This window comes from Hermetia illucens, chromosome 1 (assembly GCF_905115235.1).
Source record: "Hermetia illucens chromosome 1, iHerIll2.2.curated.20191125, whole genome shotgun sequence".
Taxonomy (NCBI): domain Eukaryota; kingdom Metazoa; phylum Arthropoda; class Insecta; order Diptera; family Stratiomyidae; genus Hermetia; species Hermetia illucens.
Window position 1 is genome coordinate 35,880,625 of NC_051849.1, and position 14,567 is coordinate 35,895,191.

A 14,567-nucleotide genomic window follows, 5' to 3' on the forward strand; every position below is an offset into this window, starting at 1 on the left:
TTCTCCGGTCCTAGTTGGTATTCTTAAGCCACTCAAAAGCAATTTAGATGGAGTTTCGGACGGAAAAGAAACGAAAAATAGGAAAAAAAATCAACTTTAAATTACCATAAATTTCTGCGTCTTCTAAGTATTATCCTTTTTCGTGGTGAAGATTAGAGACGACAGAACAAATGAATGTTGATGATGGTGGCAAACAGGAGATTAGCTTTCACAGGCATACAGTCCTGGGACGGAAGTTTTCCGGTGGTAATGGAAAAAAAGCCGTGATGGCGGTGAATGAACGAATCTTGTCACAATAACGCTGGCAATTTGATGCTGCTACTGTTTTGTATCTTGCGAAGAAAGGATATATTTCTTAGGACACAAAGGGAATGCAGAACGGAGTGGAAGACACTTAACGTCGCGTGATTCTAGCGGCTTGACAAAAAGTAGAAAAGCTACACTACCCAACTCAGAGTCGTATCACTGTCAATGCCTGGGAGATGATTGATGATTGTCCTTGTTTCCCCCGCCGTGAAGTTATATATCATATTCTGTGTAGCATTTAACACACTCACATGCTTATTCATTTATAATGCCGTGGGCGACTGGGGATATATCGCTATTACAAACATGCAAAGTTTTAGTGGACCACGGTAAATAAAAATCCTAAGTAGCCTCTTAGTCTACATTGTGATGAGGCAGACCCTACTTGAAGGTAGAGGAAATGAGGGTAAACTGTGGTAATAATTACAGCAGGAACTGTTATATTATAGTAGCACTTTCATGTTGGGTCACGTGGGTAACCTGACCAATAGACTGACATCATTTTAGTACTTCTTGTTCATTGTTTAGAAGTAAAGTAAATCGTCCTCGTTGAGAGTATAGTCCTATAGCTGCTTCTGTATATCTTCTCATTCACGATGGAGCTCAGAAGAAACATTACCTGTCGCCTCCATAAATGCCAAATGGAGCCATTTCGTCTATATTTAATCGCCATCGCGAGCATTTGATCTATTTTGTTGTATTCCCTAGACCCGGAAACAACGATGATTTGCCTTAGTCACGAGACAAGACAAAGGCCCTACTCATGACTAGTGATGCTCCACTTTAGCGAAATTGTCCATATCCCTATTCAGCACTCCGCCACTTAAGCAACCTCACTTGTACAGCTTTATTCCTGCTCATTCTTTCGGCTCCTCCTCCACTACTTGAATTCTGGAGCCAGCACTTCCGCCTTCGTATTGTAGTTTTTCTTCATCAATTCCACATGAACCGCCATAATTCCAATTAAGCCATTGTTGTGTCTTTGACGGTGTTCTACTGGCAGCAGATACCCACCCGAGAGATATGGGGAAGCGCAGATTGAAAAGTATGACAGCGGATTCTTACGACAGAATGGAAGCAACGGGCGGCTGCCAGGCACTGCTGAAATCATGAATTAATTTTTCATAAAGTCATTCTGCTCTGCTGTGATGGTTCGCTGGGTTTATCATTAAAGAGTTCTGGGTGTAATGCTTTCGCAGTGATGTTGCATGACAACAACCACCTCCCCCCTCCCTTCCAACAAGAATTAGAAGGATGAACAGGGCAAGGCGGATGTGCGGATGGACTCATATGGTACATATATGCTTATCATATGACAAATGGGGGCAGGCTTTTGCGCCACAGGTGCTAGAAAATGATGGAAAGATTTCGGATGAGGATTTTGTCAATTTGCCAGCAAGACTGCTTCCACTTCATACCGATAAATGAGCCATTTTGCTATTGTTCAACTTATGTGGGACATCATTCATAAGCAATCGTGTGCTTAGTATTATAAATTGCTTGTCGGAAGCAGCTCGTGTGGCCTTCAGTAGATTGATGGCAATGGAAATTAATTGAATGAAAAGATAATTTGCTTGGATATATTATGATAATCGCTTTCTCCAAGATACCGAATTAGCCTTCCTCACCTTATTAGCATCATGCAAGAAAGCATAAATTGAAGTTCATAAGCATCCTTATGTCTTGGAGCTGGCAGGAGCCAATATCTTAATTGTCTGATCCTAAATCATATCCTTTAAGTCCGATACAGACAGGAAGAGAGCATTTTAAGAGTTAGCTAAAACCGTACTACGAAGATTCTATTATGGTGGTTTACCCACCTACAATGGGATTTGAAGGCTTATAGCGTCTTCCCATTTCTACTGCGTCCGCTTGTCAGTTAAAATTGCATTAGTTTTACAATAAAAGATGTATTTGCCTCCAGTAATGGAGGTCCCAGGGCGAAACGTGGATTGGTACCCATGATGAAGCATACAACTTAGGAAACACCTGCTTAACCAACAGCTCTACTACCAAACCCTATTTCCACCTCCACATGGTGACCGCTGGTAGCTCTTTCTTAACGAAAAGCTGCAGACGGAGAAGAATGAATACGAGTCTCCCGCGCCTAAAAACAGGACAAATTTTTACCAACTGGTACTCCAGGTTGGGGGTTGGGTAGCATTGACAACCCTACACGGAAAACCAAAGTTACGAAGCCACAGAAGAAGCCTCGGACAGGATGCACTTTATAACGACGAACTCGGCAACGGCAACGAAATAACGATTTGCGCTTTTCTCATGGAACATACGCTTCGTGTACAAAAATGGCGCTGCCAAGTATCTAACCGATACCCTGTCCCAATATAGGGCTGATGTTACAGCGTTGTAGGCAATGCGTCGGACAGGGACCGGATTCCTGGAGAAGAGTCACTAACCCATATAAGCGGTAATATCACAATCATACTTGGAGATTTCAACAGTCAATTAGAGGCGGAGCCTTTATTCATGCAATATGTCGGCTCCCATAGCTTACATCAAAATATAAATAATAACGGACTGCGGATTATCCAATTAGCACTGTCACACGAAATTATTGTTGGGAGTACCTACTGTGGCTCCTGGAGGACAAAAAGTCTTCGCGCAAGCATTTGCAGACGACCTAGCCGTATTAATTACCGGAAAGTTTACGGACACAGTATGTGACCGCTTGAATGCAACTCCGCATGAAATCCACAGTTGGTGCCTCCGCAATGGACTTACGGTGAACACTAGGAAGACTGCACTAGTTATGTTCGCTAGGAACATCAGGTGGGGCAACAATACGCGACCCACCGTAGTAGGGACGGAAATCCAGCGGGCACAAACAGTCAAGTACTTAGGAGTACATTTCGACTACAAGTTAACGTGGAAGCACCATACCCAGGAACAATATCAGAAATCCTGCAAATTGCTCTGGTGTTGTAGGTATGCGATAACTAAGACCTGGGGACTTTCACCAAAACGGGTATACTGAATGTATTTATCTATAATAACACCCATTTTGATGAATGCATGCATCGCCTGGTGGCCAAGACTGAAATCTGCTAACAGCAGGAAACTGCTAATGCAGATTCAGAGACTTGGTTGTCTAAGTATTACTGGAGCAATGCGTACTACGCGGAAGCGATCCTAAATTTGATGTGGATGCCGGGGCACTCTAACATCGCTAAAAATGAGGCTGACAGACTGGCTCGCCGGTGGTCTGGATCCACGCTCGCCAGCACCAGCTCTTGAAATCCGACCATCTATTGTCATGTCTACTATGAAGAGTGAAATTGCAGGGATTCACGCAGCCGAGTGGAAATATTTGAACTATTGCCGGCAGGCGAAAATCCTTGTGAAAGAGCCTAGGGCCAATAGAGCGGCATTTTTGTTGTCCCTTAAGTGGGACATAAAAACCCTAGTAGGGCTTTTAACGGGACACTGCTCCTTAAACTACCATATAGAAAAAATTGGGGTAGTGGTTTCGATCATGTGCAGCCAATGTGAAGAAGAGAAGGAGATGGCCCTGCAATTTTTATGCAGCTGCCCGACCTCCTCAGATTTCAGACGAAGACCCCTTGGTAAGATTTTCTTCAATGATGAATCTGCACACTCTCTACCTCTGGAGAATGTTCTCAGATTCGCTAAAGCCTGCGAACATTGTAGGCGGGAAGCCATTGAATAGGCGATTTACGGGGCCATGTGCCTGAGTGCCCGCAGTTGCGGCTCCCCCCCAGTAGGCTAAACTAAACTAAACTTGGTTTGAGCGGAAAGCGGTCCACAAACATACGTGGGCCTCTCCAGACGGGACCACCAAATTGACCACGTACTAATTGAACGCCGCCACCTCTCAGCCTTGATGAATGTCAGAAGATATAGGGGGCAAATAAAGACTCGGATCACTATCTCATTGGCATAGTGCTCCGGGCTCGAATTACAACACCAACTACAATCCCTTCTGACAATCAGGGGGGAGTGAATACTGAAGCGATTCACAACACAGCCCTCCGTAATACCTATAAGAAGGAAATGGATGCCGCAATTACCGCAGTCAATAGAGATCCTGGAGATGAAGCATCAACAAATGATCTTCACAATCATCTGAAGAACGTTATCATAAATACGCCCACAAACATACTTGACCCTTGCCGCGAAAATATTCGGAACGGCTAGCAACGGGACGAAAAACTGTTGCATACCGAACAATGTTGCATTCTCGAAGAACGCGCCCATGCGCAGAGACTTATCACGAACTCCGGCGAGTGGAGGAGCGACTTCACAGACAGAAAAAGGAAGCCTGGGAGAATCAAGAAGTCTGTGAACTCGAAAAGTACAGGAAGCAACAGCACAAACCGTGACAGTTTTACCAACAAGTCATCATAATGAAGCCTTATACACCTCGATGCTCATCCTGCCGAAACAAAGAGAAAAATCTGATTTCCGGGAGAATGAGCATATTGGAGCGATGGGTTGAGTATTTTGATGAGCTGCTCAACAAGCAAAATATCGGCGAGTTGGAGGTCCCGCCAACTAAAGACGACGGACAAATGCTGCCACCATCAAGTATAGAAGATACAGTCCGTGCAATCCACCGGCTTAAAAACCATAAGTCGCCAGGAGCCGATGGAATTAGAGCCGAACAATTACACCAAGTGGTTCATCAACTTGTGCTCAAGGTATGTGACAGCGAATCAATGCCTGACGATTGGCATCAGTCTCATACATAAAAAGGGAGATATCACACAGTGCAGCAATTATAGAGGTATCACGTTGTTGAGAATCATCTATAAGATATTCTCCGCTATCTTGCTAGGCCGGATAGCCACATACGCCCAGAACATCATTGGCCCATACCAAAGAGGCTTCACTCCAGGCAAATCAGCAACAGATCAGATTTTCTCTGTACGGCAAGCGATGGAAAAACTGTTGGAATATGGACATCAGTCACACCATCTTTTCATCGACTTTAAAGCCGCCTATATAGTCAGGGCGACGAAGTTAACAAGGCTGACTAGGTTGACCCTGACCAATGTGCGAGGCCAGATAAAAGCACGCTCAAGACCATTCAACATCAACAAGGGGATGCTCTATCAAGCGTCCTCTTTAAACCGGTCCTAGAAAAAGTGATCCGTGATGCTGAGGTAAATGCGAGAGGCATCATCCTCTTCAAGTCGACTCAACTACTGACCTACACCGTCGATGCTGACATTATGGGAAGAATAAACCGAGATGTACAGTCTACCTTCATCCAGATCGATCAGGCGGCGCGAGATCTTGGGCTGCACATTAAAGAAGGCAAGACGAAATACATGGTGGTAACGGCAACGGCAAAGAACAAAGAACGGACAACATTGAATTGCACTGGTCAAACGAAAACAATAAACACTGGAGCCTACAACTTTGAGAAAATTTCTCCTATCTAGGATCGAAAATCACAACTGATAACAGCTATGACGATGAAACCCGAACCCCGAAATTGTTACAAAACAATTTTACCAGGTTTCCCATCATAGTTCAAACTATGACCAACGAAACCAAGGAAGGAATCAGCCAAACAAAAGCAGTTGAACATAAGGTTGCAGAGGAAAATCATCATCAACGGCGCAACAAGCGGTGTGGGCTAGGCCTGCCCTAATAAGGAACTCCAGACATCCCGGTTTTATGATGACATCCCTCCCCCATATCCCTAGAAGCTATCTGGCTTCCTGACCTACGTCATTGCTCCATCTCACGTAGGGTCCACCTCGTCTTCCTTTTCAACCATTACCCATATTACCCTTATTGACTTTTCGGGCTGGATCATCCACATCCTTACAGATTAAGCGACTCGCCCACCGCAATCTGTTGAGCCGGATTTTATTCAAAATCAGACGGTCATCGTTAAGTAGGCTACAGAATTGTCCGTTCTCATGTAGGGGGTCAAAGATTCTTCAGAGAATTCTTCTCTTGAACGCGGCTAAGAGTTCACAATTTTTCTGAATAAGAAGTCTCCGAGGAATACATGAGGATTGGCAAGATAATTTTCTTGTACAGTAAGAGCTTTGACCCTATGATGAGACGTTTGCAGCGGAATAGTTTTCATAAGTTGAAATTGGCTCTGTTGTCTACCAACAACCGTGCGCGGATTTCGTCGTCGTAGCTGTTATCGGTTGTGATTTTCGACCCTAGATAGGAGGAATTATCAACGGTCTCAAAGTTGCAGTCCTATAGCTTTATTCTTCTTGCGATTTGATGTTGTTGGTTGATAAGTTTTTGGCAAATGCGGAAGTATATTAAGAGCCTAAATATCAACCAAGGCAATGTTTACCATGATGAGGAGATCCCTTTCGTTTTAATCATAGAGCGTGTAACACACCATGCATGTTGATATTCTAATTTCTTACTTACGGGTGTATTTGTTATTTTTCAGATTTTATCCCATGTTTATTATCAGGGAAATCTTGGCAAAGGAAAAAATGTTAGTGCTTTCCAGCATTGGTGGAATTCAGTTGGGCATTCAATGTGGATTGTGGCAATAACAATAGTTGCATAAAATTTGGATAAGCCATATATCGTTGGCGCAACAATCCGGCATCCGACATGCAGTCACGATAACAAATCCCTCTACCACTAGTGAAATTTGAACCTTCCGCTACGACAGCCCAGCGCTCTAACCACATGAGCCATATAGACACGCATAAGTCATATGTTTCAACTTATTACACAAACAAATTCCCTTTCACTTTAGCCAGAAACAAAACGTTGAAATCGCATATAATAATATGCAACATGGGAAAGTAGAATTTCAACCAATATTGCAATATTAGGAAGTTAATATCTACCCCATTGCATACCTATTCAAGGCCTTAAACTAAACACACACCTATTATATACTAATTTACTTTCTTTTAGCTAAATACTGTATTACTCTTGATTCGTCTTTTCTCCGATCTAATAAAATTATTTAATGAAATCTTTCTCAATTTTCTTCCAGGTATGTAATGATCGTTTGTTTATTACACATCATATTTCTTAAGGTATTTATTATATTTGAGGTATTATGTAAATATACATACATTTGCCTACAACAGTGCTATTAGGCACATCCTATATACATCCTGATAGTAAAATTAAAATTTATTAATTAAAGTTATTTGACAGTCTTGCTTTAAATTGCAGCATATAACTTAGTGAGTAGAAAAAGTTGGGCAAAGTAGCAATAAATAAAGAAAAAAAAATGGTTCGGCAACGTTAAACGCCAGTAATTTCATAATTAAGCAAAAAGGGATTGGAATGAATTCCCTGATTACTATATCTGAAGAAACCAGTTACCTAATCTTCCTCAACAGCAAGCATGAATGCAATGCTGCCAAAGATGAAATCCTCATATATGCATGCGGAACCGCCATTGCGGGGCGGAGTCAGCACGCTTTAACTTTGTCACGATTCCTCTCTACATGGCGTACTTAACCGCGCTTTTCTCCTCTCGTCTGCTTTTCCCGGTTTGTTCTGATAGAAGCAGTCTTCCTCACATCGTGACTTTCTCGCCACCAGATTTTCGGAAACCACCACCTCTACTAAAGTTTCCTCTAGGTTAATCCTTTCTTCCACAAACAGTGGAAAACATTGGAAGAATAAATGCTCTGAAATTTGGACAACCGGGTAAGGTGTTCAGTTTAAATTTGTGCAGGTATTGGCGATATCCCCCTTGCTACCTGAGAAACTAGGTACGATTTTATATAGATCTCGCCCTGTTGTCGCTCCAACCACCCCTTGATAGCTGGGATAAGCCTGTGAGTCCTCCGATTCTTTCTCAAGTATTCCCAACCTCTTGCCACTTATTTACAGATTTCTCCCTTTCGGCGTTCTTCATCTATAGTAAGAGAAAGATTCGCATTGTATTGTATATATTCGTCATCTTATCTGACAAGACGTCAATTGGCATCATTCCCGAGATGAGGAACGCTGCGTCATCTGAGACAGTCCTGAAGGTAGAGCACACCCTTAGGGTTGTCCTCCTGCACTCTGTCTATTAGCGTTAATTCAAATCTGCAACCCCCCCTCGCCAAATTGTGGTTACATGAAGCATGATCGAGATCGCTACCCTTGCTATAAACAAAATTGAGGTATAGCATCGTCATCGTCCTACCACGTTCGACATCATTCTTGCCAGGACTCTACCTGCACTGGATGCTTTGTCGCAATCATGCTGCGCGTGCTTGTTATAAATGAGCTTTGCGTCTATTATCACTTCTAAGTATTTGATGGCTGGAAGTGGTCATATGATTTCCAATTTCATAATAATTTTCTTGGTGATGAGGACTGCTTCACTGATTCCCTTGTGTATAACTCAGCATCTTCGAGATGCTTTGCGACCACAACCAGTGCTATTTTGTCGACTTAACCCACCACCGTGGCTTCGGGAGGGGAAGATTAAGTACAATGTTGTTCTTGTTGTTCTAAACCAGTGGACTCTATACGGAGCCCTGCGAGACACCCGCGGTGATAACGTATTCCTAGGGTTCATAATTAGTCTCATACTACAGCCTTCATTTTGTATTAGATTCCATTTGGCCCAATTGAATGCATTCTTCACGTACCCTTTCCGGAACTCGGATCCTCGACCAAGTCAGTAACCAATTTGATAGCATCCATGGTTGATCTGATTTTACCAAACTCATATTGTCAATGTGAAAGGTTTCCTTAGCTCTCGAAAACCGGGAGAAATCCATTATAGACTTTCCTCTCTAACATTTTCGCCACAGTGTATCTGAGCTGCTCTTCTGATTCAGTGGCAGGCTGATGAAAGGCTAGCCAGTTGACCATATTCTTTATGGCTTGGTGCGCGTTGTGCCTGTTCTTGGTAAATTCGGACAGTTCAACTATTTTGCTATAAGCTGGGTGAAGAGTAAATGCTCCGAATCGGGGTTCTGCTCTGTATAAGTCCCGAAGGGGTTACTCCTTTTACACGCTACTTCCCCTTTCGCATGTGTTGATCTTCCCTGTACTTTATCTTTTACCATCCTCGACTTTGGTGGAAATCTCAGAATCGACGAACTTCTGCTGTCGTCCCTCTTGAACATATGCGATCAATCCGCGCTCAGTTCATCTTTGTTGGGATTTGTTACCGGTGTTCTCGCTAAGTGGTACTACGCCGGCAGTTTTGGAGTTCCGAGCCCCTGTACCGTAAGTTTACTCCTTCTCACGTGGTGGGTTTACATTCTGGGGATCCTTCCCATACCCATTTTGGTTCACCTACCAAAAATGAACAGACGCTAACCTAAGCACAGCCTGAAAACGAATCGGGAACCACATGTTGCACGCTTCAGTGGAGTGGACATTTGTCCCATACCTGGCACGTAACGTGCGTGCACATGTTATGTCTTTATGTATCGTGTGCTACTGACATTCAATGGCTTAGAATTTCCACACAACGACATTTTGACCTGTTATAACTTTGGAAGTAATAGTACGATATTTGATAGGACCATGCTTTATATTATATTATTATATTGCTGCAAATTTCATGATTCTAGAATGAAAGATATCGGTTTGGAGTGTATTTTGGAGCCTAGGTACCGTATGGTGGTAACTTTGTAAATTTTTTCAGATCTTTAGGTTGGATGGTTTCTGAGAAATGACCACTTTTCAGCCCTTGTACTTCCTCGTTGTACATTAAACGTCAGAACTGAGACCAGCCTTGAAAAGACCTTATTGAGACCTTTCAGTTGATACCCCACATCACTACATGTGTACACCCTCCATGGAGAATGATATCACTCACTGTATATATACGCGTTCACAATACCCGCCTTCCCTTCAAATTTGGTATCAATTGGTATAACCGTTTCTGAGAAATATGGGCGTGATTGATAGGCAGTCAAGAAAAGGAACTGTTGAAGTAGCAACACAAAAGTCCTCAAAATCAACACCCCCGGCAGCGGATCGCCTTCGAGACGAAAAAGAAATACCAGAGCCCAGAGAATCTCCAGAGCGAAATTCAACTGCCTGTAAGAACCTTCTCCTTCACCTTCACCGGGAGGAGCGGAAAAGAGGGAAGCTGGTGACGTGGACGCTACTGGTTTACCGCCGGTATGTGGAATTGGACCCAAATGACCTGAACACCGTAAACCTGGAAAAGCCCCAAGCCGGTGGGAAGAAGAAGGGACTGCGAATGAAATTGAAGCACATTGGAAATGAGGACCTGGACGTGGCTGTAATGTCCAGATAAATCGAACGCAAGGAAGCTTACTCTTCGGCGGAAAGGGATAAATTGGTAACTCCGGTGAGACCCATACTTGACGCACCAGACTTTCTTAGCGGTAATGCACGCATATCTGTGATGGCCAACGCTTTATTGTGCTCCGCACCAGTGTCTACATCCACGCGTCCCGCAAGGATTAGGTCCGGTGTGCCGAGAGGTGATCAAATCAGCGAAAGAGAATACGGACACGGAGGCAGGAAGAAGAGGACATATGCGCAAGCCCCAGTTCTGACTGCTGCCGTGAGAGTTACCTCCGAGGATGGTGAAATGCCAGGGGGGGCGCGCACTGGTGAAGAGACGTCACTCTGTAGTCCCTTCCTACCTGCTAGTAACTTCTCCTGCGCCATTTACGGAGCAGACGGAAGAAACAAGGGAAGCCAGAGACATAGACGGAACTAACTTGATGCTAGTTCGAGTGATCGAATCTATGCAAACCGGACACCGCAAAACAGTCAAGTTGTTCAGTGGAAAACAGACGAACGCTCTGCGGAGATGAGACTTTTCATAAACGAGGACATGGAAACTGCTGTATCTCCAAGTGCGGCTTTTCTCAGAGAAATCAAACACGAGGGGATCGAGTCCCTGGCGGCATGGTCTGGGGGAAACCTCGTTACACGCAGATCGCGGCATACGTTTCTAACAATTTTCATACAATTACATATTAGAATAACTTTATGTTGGAAAACATAAAGATTGGTCAAATTAACCTGCAGCATGCCAAGGCCTCCTCCTATCTGCTGGCAGCGGGGCTAACAAAGTTGCAGGAGTGCCCCTACATTTTTCTGGTGCAGGAGCCATGGGTTGAATTTAATAGAATCTGAGGCATTGGATCGGTAAAAGGGGCTAGCATCTTCTATGATGAAAGATCCATAAGGAGAGAAGCTATTTGATTTCAGATTTCACTTCAGCTGGTCTCATGACTGGAAACGTAGGGTATGACCCAATGTTCATGACACCGAGAAGAAGTGAAGTAATTGAACTAACAATCTGTACTTCAAAAGAGTTGATTACACACTGACGGGTGCTAGACGAGGTCTCACTGTCAGATCACCGATTCAATTTGATTATTGCGGGCGAACAGCCTGCAATACATAAACGGAATCCTAAGCAAATGGGTTGGACAAAATTCAATGAACTTCTTGCCGACAAAGTTGAGCTCCCTAGGCGACTAAGGGCTCCTTTGGCGCTTGAAGATGAATTGGTAACTCCGAATTGAACTCTTTTCGAGTCCTATGAAGAGGCTTGTCTTATTTGCCGAGGCCAAAGCGGTAACCGGGAAAAACACAATGGTACTTTCATGAGCTCCAGACTGAAATCAGTACAGACTCTCCTGGAAGTACACTATCCGAGGGAATGGGTGAGAGAAGTGATAGGGGCGCACATATTCGTGGGAAGGCGCTTAGGCCGCACTCATTTAGTGAAATCCAACATGCTTACCACCGTGGAAAGTCTTGTGAGTCTGTTTTTCATTCCTTGGTTCCAAGATGCAAATCTGAAGGGTTCGCATGCGATGGGGGTGTCCGTCGACATTGAAAGGGCGTTTGACTCTGCGCTTTTCCAAAAACTTTGTGTGTGGAGTATGCTGATCGACTCACTACTATCCGAACTGCAAAATTTGCCAATACACGCTCAAGCTTATGCTGATGACGTGGCTGTGCTTGCTGTCGGGACGATGCGTAGAAATATTCAACGTGTCGTAGACAGTTGATGCCTGAGGCATGGACTTTCAGTTAATCCACATAAAACCACAATGGTATTATTCATAAAAAGGAAAAAACTGGATTGAGTTTGGCTTCCAGAAATTAAGGGTACGACCGTTCAACTCTCCGAAGAAGTGAAATATCTGGGAGTCACTCTAGACAAAAGACTTCTTTGGAACAAAATAGAGGCAAAGTTTAAACGAGCTCTCGCAGCTTATGGGCTGGCAGACGGACCTTTGCTTCAACATGGGGACTCATCACATGAGGATAATATGGATGTACGTTGCTATCAGTAGGCCATTGTTCGCTTATGCATCCGTAGTGTGGTGGGTAGCCCTGTATATATTTATTCAAAGTACTGCAATGAGAGCACATAGACTAATTCGATTAGATGTATGGGTAAAAAATGGTTGTGGGGGCACAGAGCATTTAAAGAGTTATTGAGAGTATGAATCCAGTATTTATATGATATGTAGTTACCTTAAAACGAATGGAGAAGTGGGAAGTCCTGGAGGAATGCGTGGCTGGATATATAGAAGTTTTCTACACTGATAGCTCAAAAACAGAACAGGGCTCTGAAACCAGAGTCTACCTCTCGAATAAAAACAAGAAGTGGGCTTTTCTTTTGGGATAATATGCAACGGTTTTTCAAGCGAAGTATATGCAATCTTCAGGGTAGCAAACTGGGTGATTGACGAGTGATTGAAGGACAGGCGCATCACAATCTGCAGTGATAGCCAGGCTGTATTAAGGACGTTGAGTAGTCCTTTGATCACCTTGAAAATCATTGAGGAATGCACAAATCATTTGAACTCTATCTTTAGCTTCAATATGGTGGAACTACTCTGGGTACCTGATCATTGTGGCGTAAAGGGAAATTAAATCTTGGATGCTTTAGTAAAAGAGGGTTCATGGAATATCAGTAGCATTGGTTAAAGCTCTTCTCAAAAACTGAAAATCAACTTCCCACAATGACAGGTGGCAAAACCTAAATGCTGCTGGACACACCAAACTTTTCCTGTCAGAACCGAACATGGGTACCGCAAAGTTTATCCTGTCGAAAAGCTGGTGGACTGTTGGAGGATTGTAGGTATTCTAACAGGCCATAATTCACTGGCTGGACATGTGTTCAGAATAGGAATTATTCAAGATGATACTATTCCCCCATAATGAGGAAGCAGAATCCATGGAACATTTCGTATGTGAATGCCCCGCCTATGGACGCATCAGACATCAGATCTTCTTGCCTATGTTCTCCAGTTGCGACGGGTAGCATCACACCCACTAATGGAAATCCTGCGATTCATTAACGAATCCGGGATACTCCAATAGGTGGGAGTGTCGAGTACAATAGGCCACCACGGCCTGCGTGTTCAGAAGCTATAGCTTCTCCCCCACCACAAACACATCCTCAAAGCGAACTCCATAGCGCAAAAAGGGGAAAACAAAACCGGCGCAAACTACCTGGTATACTAAACCATCTGGAAAATCGTACAGAGCCTATTTAGACTAAAGTAGAGAAAAAACGAAGACTGTAAAAGGGATCGCGACTAGATGCGCCAATTGTAACAAGAAGCGAGATGACATAAGCGAAAATCTTGCGGAAGGTTAACACAGACAGTTTCCTCCTGTATTTGGTGAACACGTGAATCGGATAAGGCGCACGCAGAAGGGCGATTTACTCCTGGACCTTAGGTCTGGTGGGAATGAGCCTCATTACCACCGTTTCTGAGAAACATGTGTGTGACAGACAGACCGATAGACGGATAGACAATAAACCGCTTTTAGTAAGGTTTTGTTTTACACAAAACCTTAAAAAAGTTCATGAACACATATTTACACATCTGTCACCTGGGGTCGCGCCTGATGGGAGATCTGGCAATTCCTCACAGGTCCATCTGTCTGTCTGTCACACGTACTTTTCTCAGAAACAGTAAGTTACGTAACTGCTCCATATACCTGAAAGAGAGGATGCAAATTTTTTTTTCACCGAATATAGCCATATGGGATATCAAATAAAAGGTGTCGATGTCAGTGCGAACTATATTGAACGTAAATTTATCCATATTTTAGACCAAAGCTTAGCTAGAGCTAAAATATTTTGTTTAAGGATTAAGGGATTCTAAGTCACGTCGTGTTTTCCCAGTTATATAAAGGAGCATTTATATCTCCGAGTTCCTCCGGTCACGTTGCTTCCTGGACTTAGGTGAGGCAGCGTCTGACGAGTTGCCTTTTATCTCACTCTTGGATACTAAGCCTGAAACCAGGAGGCCGTGGACGAAAAAGGAGAGAGTAAGTTGCTCTCCATTTGATCT

The 14,567-nt window shown here is 43.6% G+C and overlaps 1 protein-coding gene across 1 annotated transcript in view; it reads left to right on the top strand.

Moving 5' to 3' along the window:
- LOC119661227 (protein N-terminal glutamine amidohydrolase) overlaps window positions 1–14,567 on the top strand; it is a 242,238-nt gene that overhangs the window by 70,147 nt on the left and 157,524 nt on the right. The gene's annotated exons all lie outside the window — the stretch shown is intronic.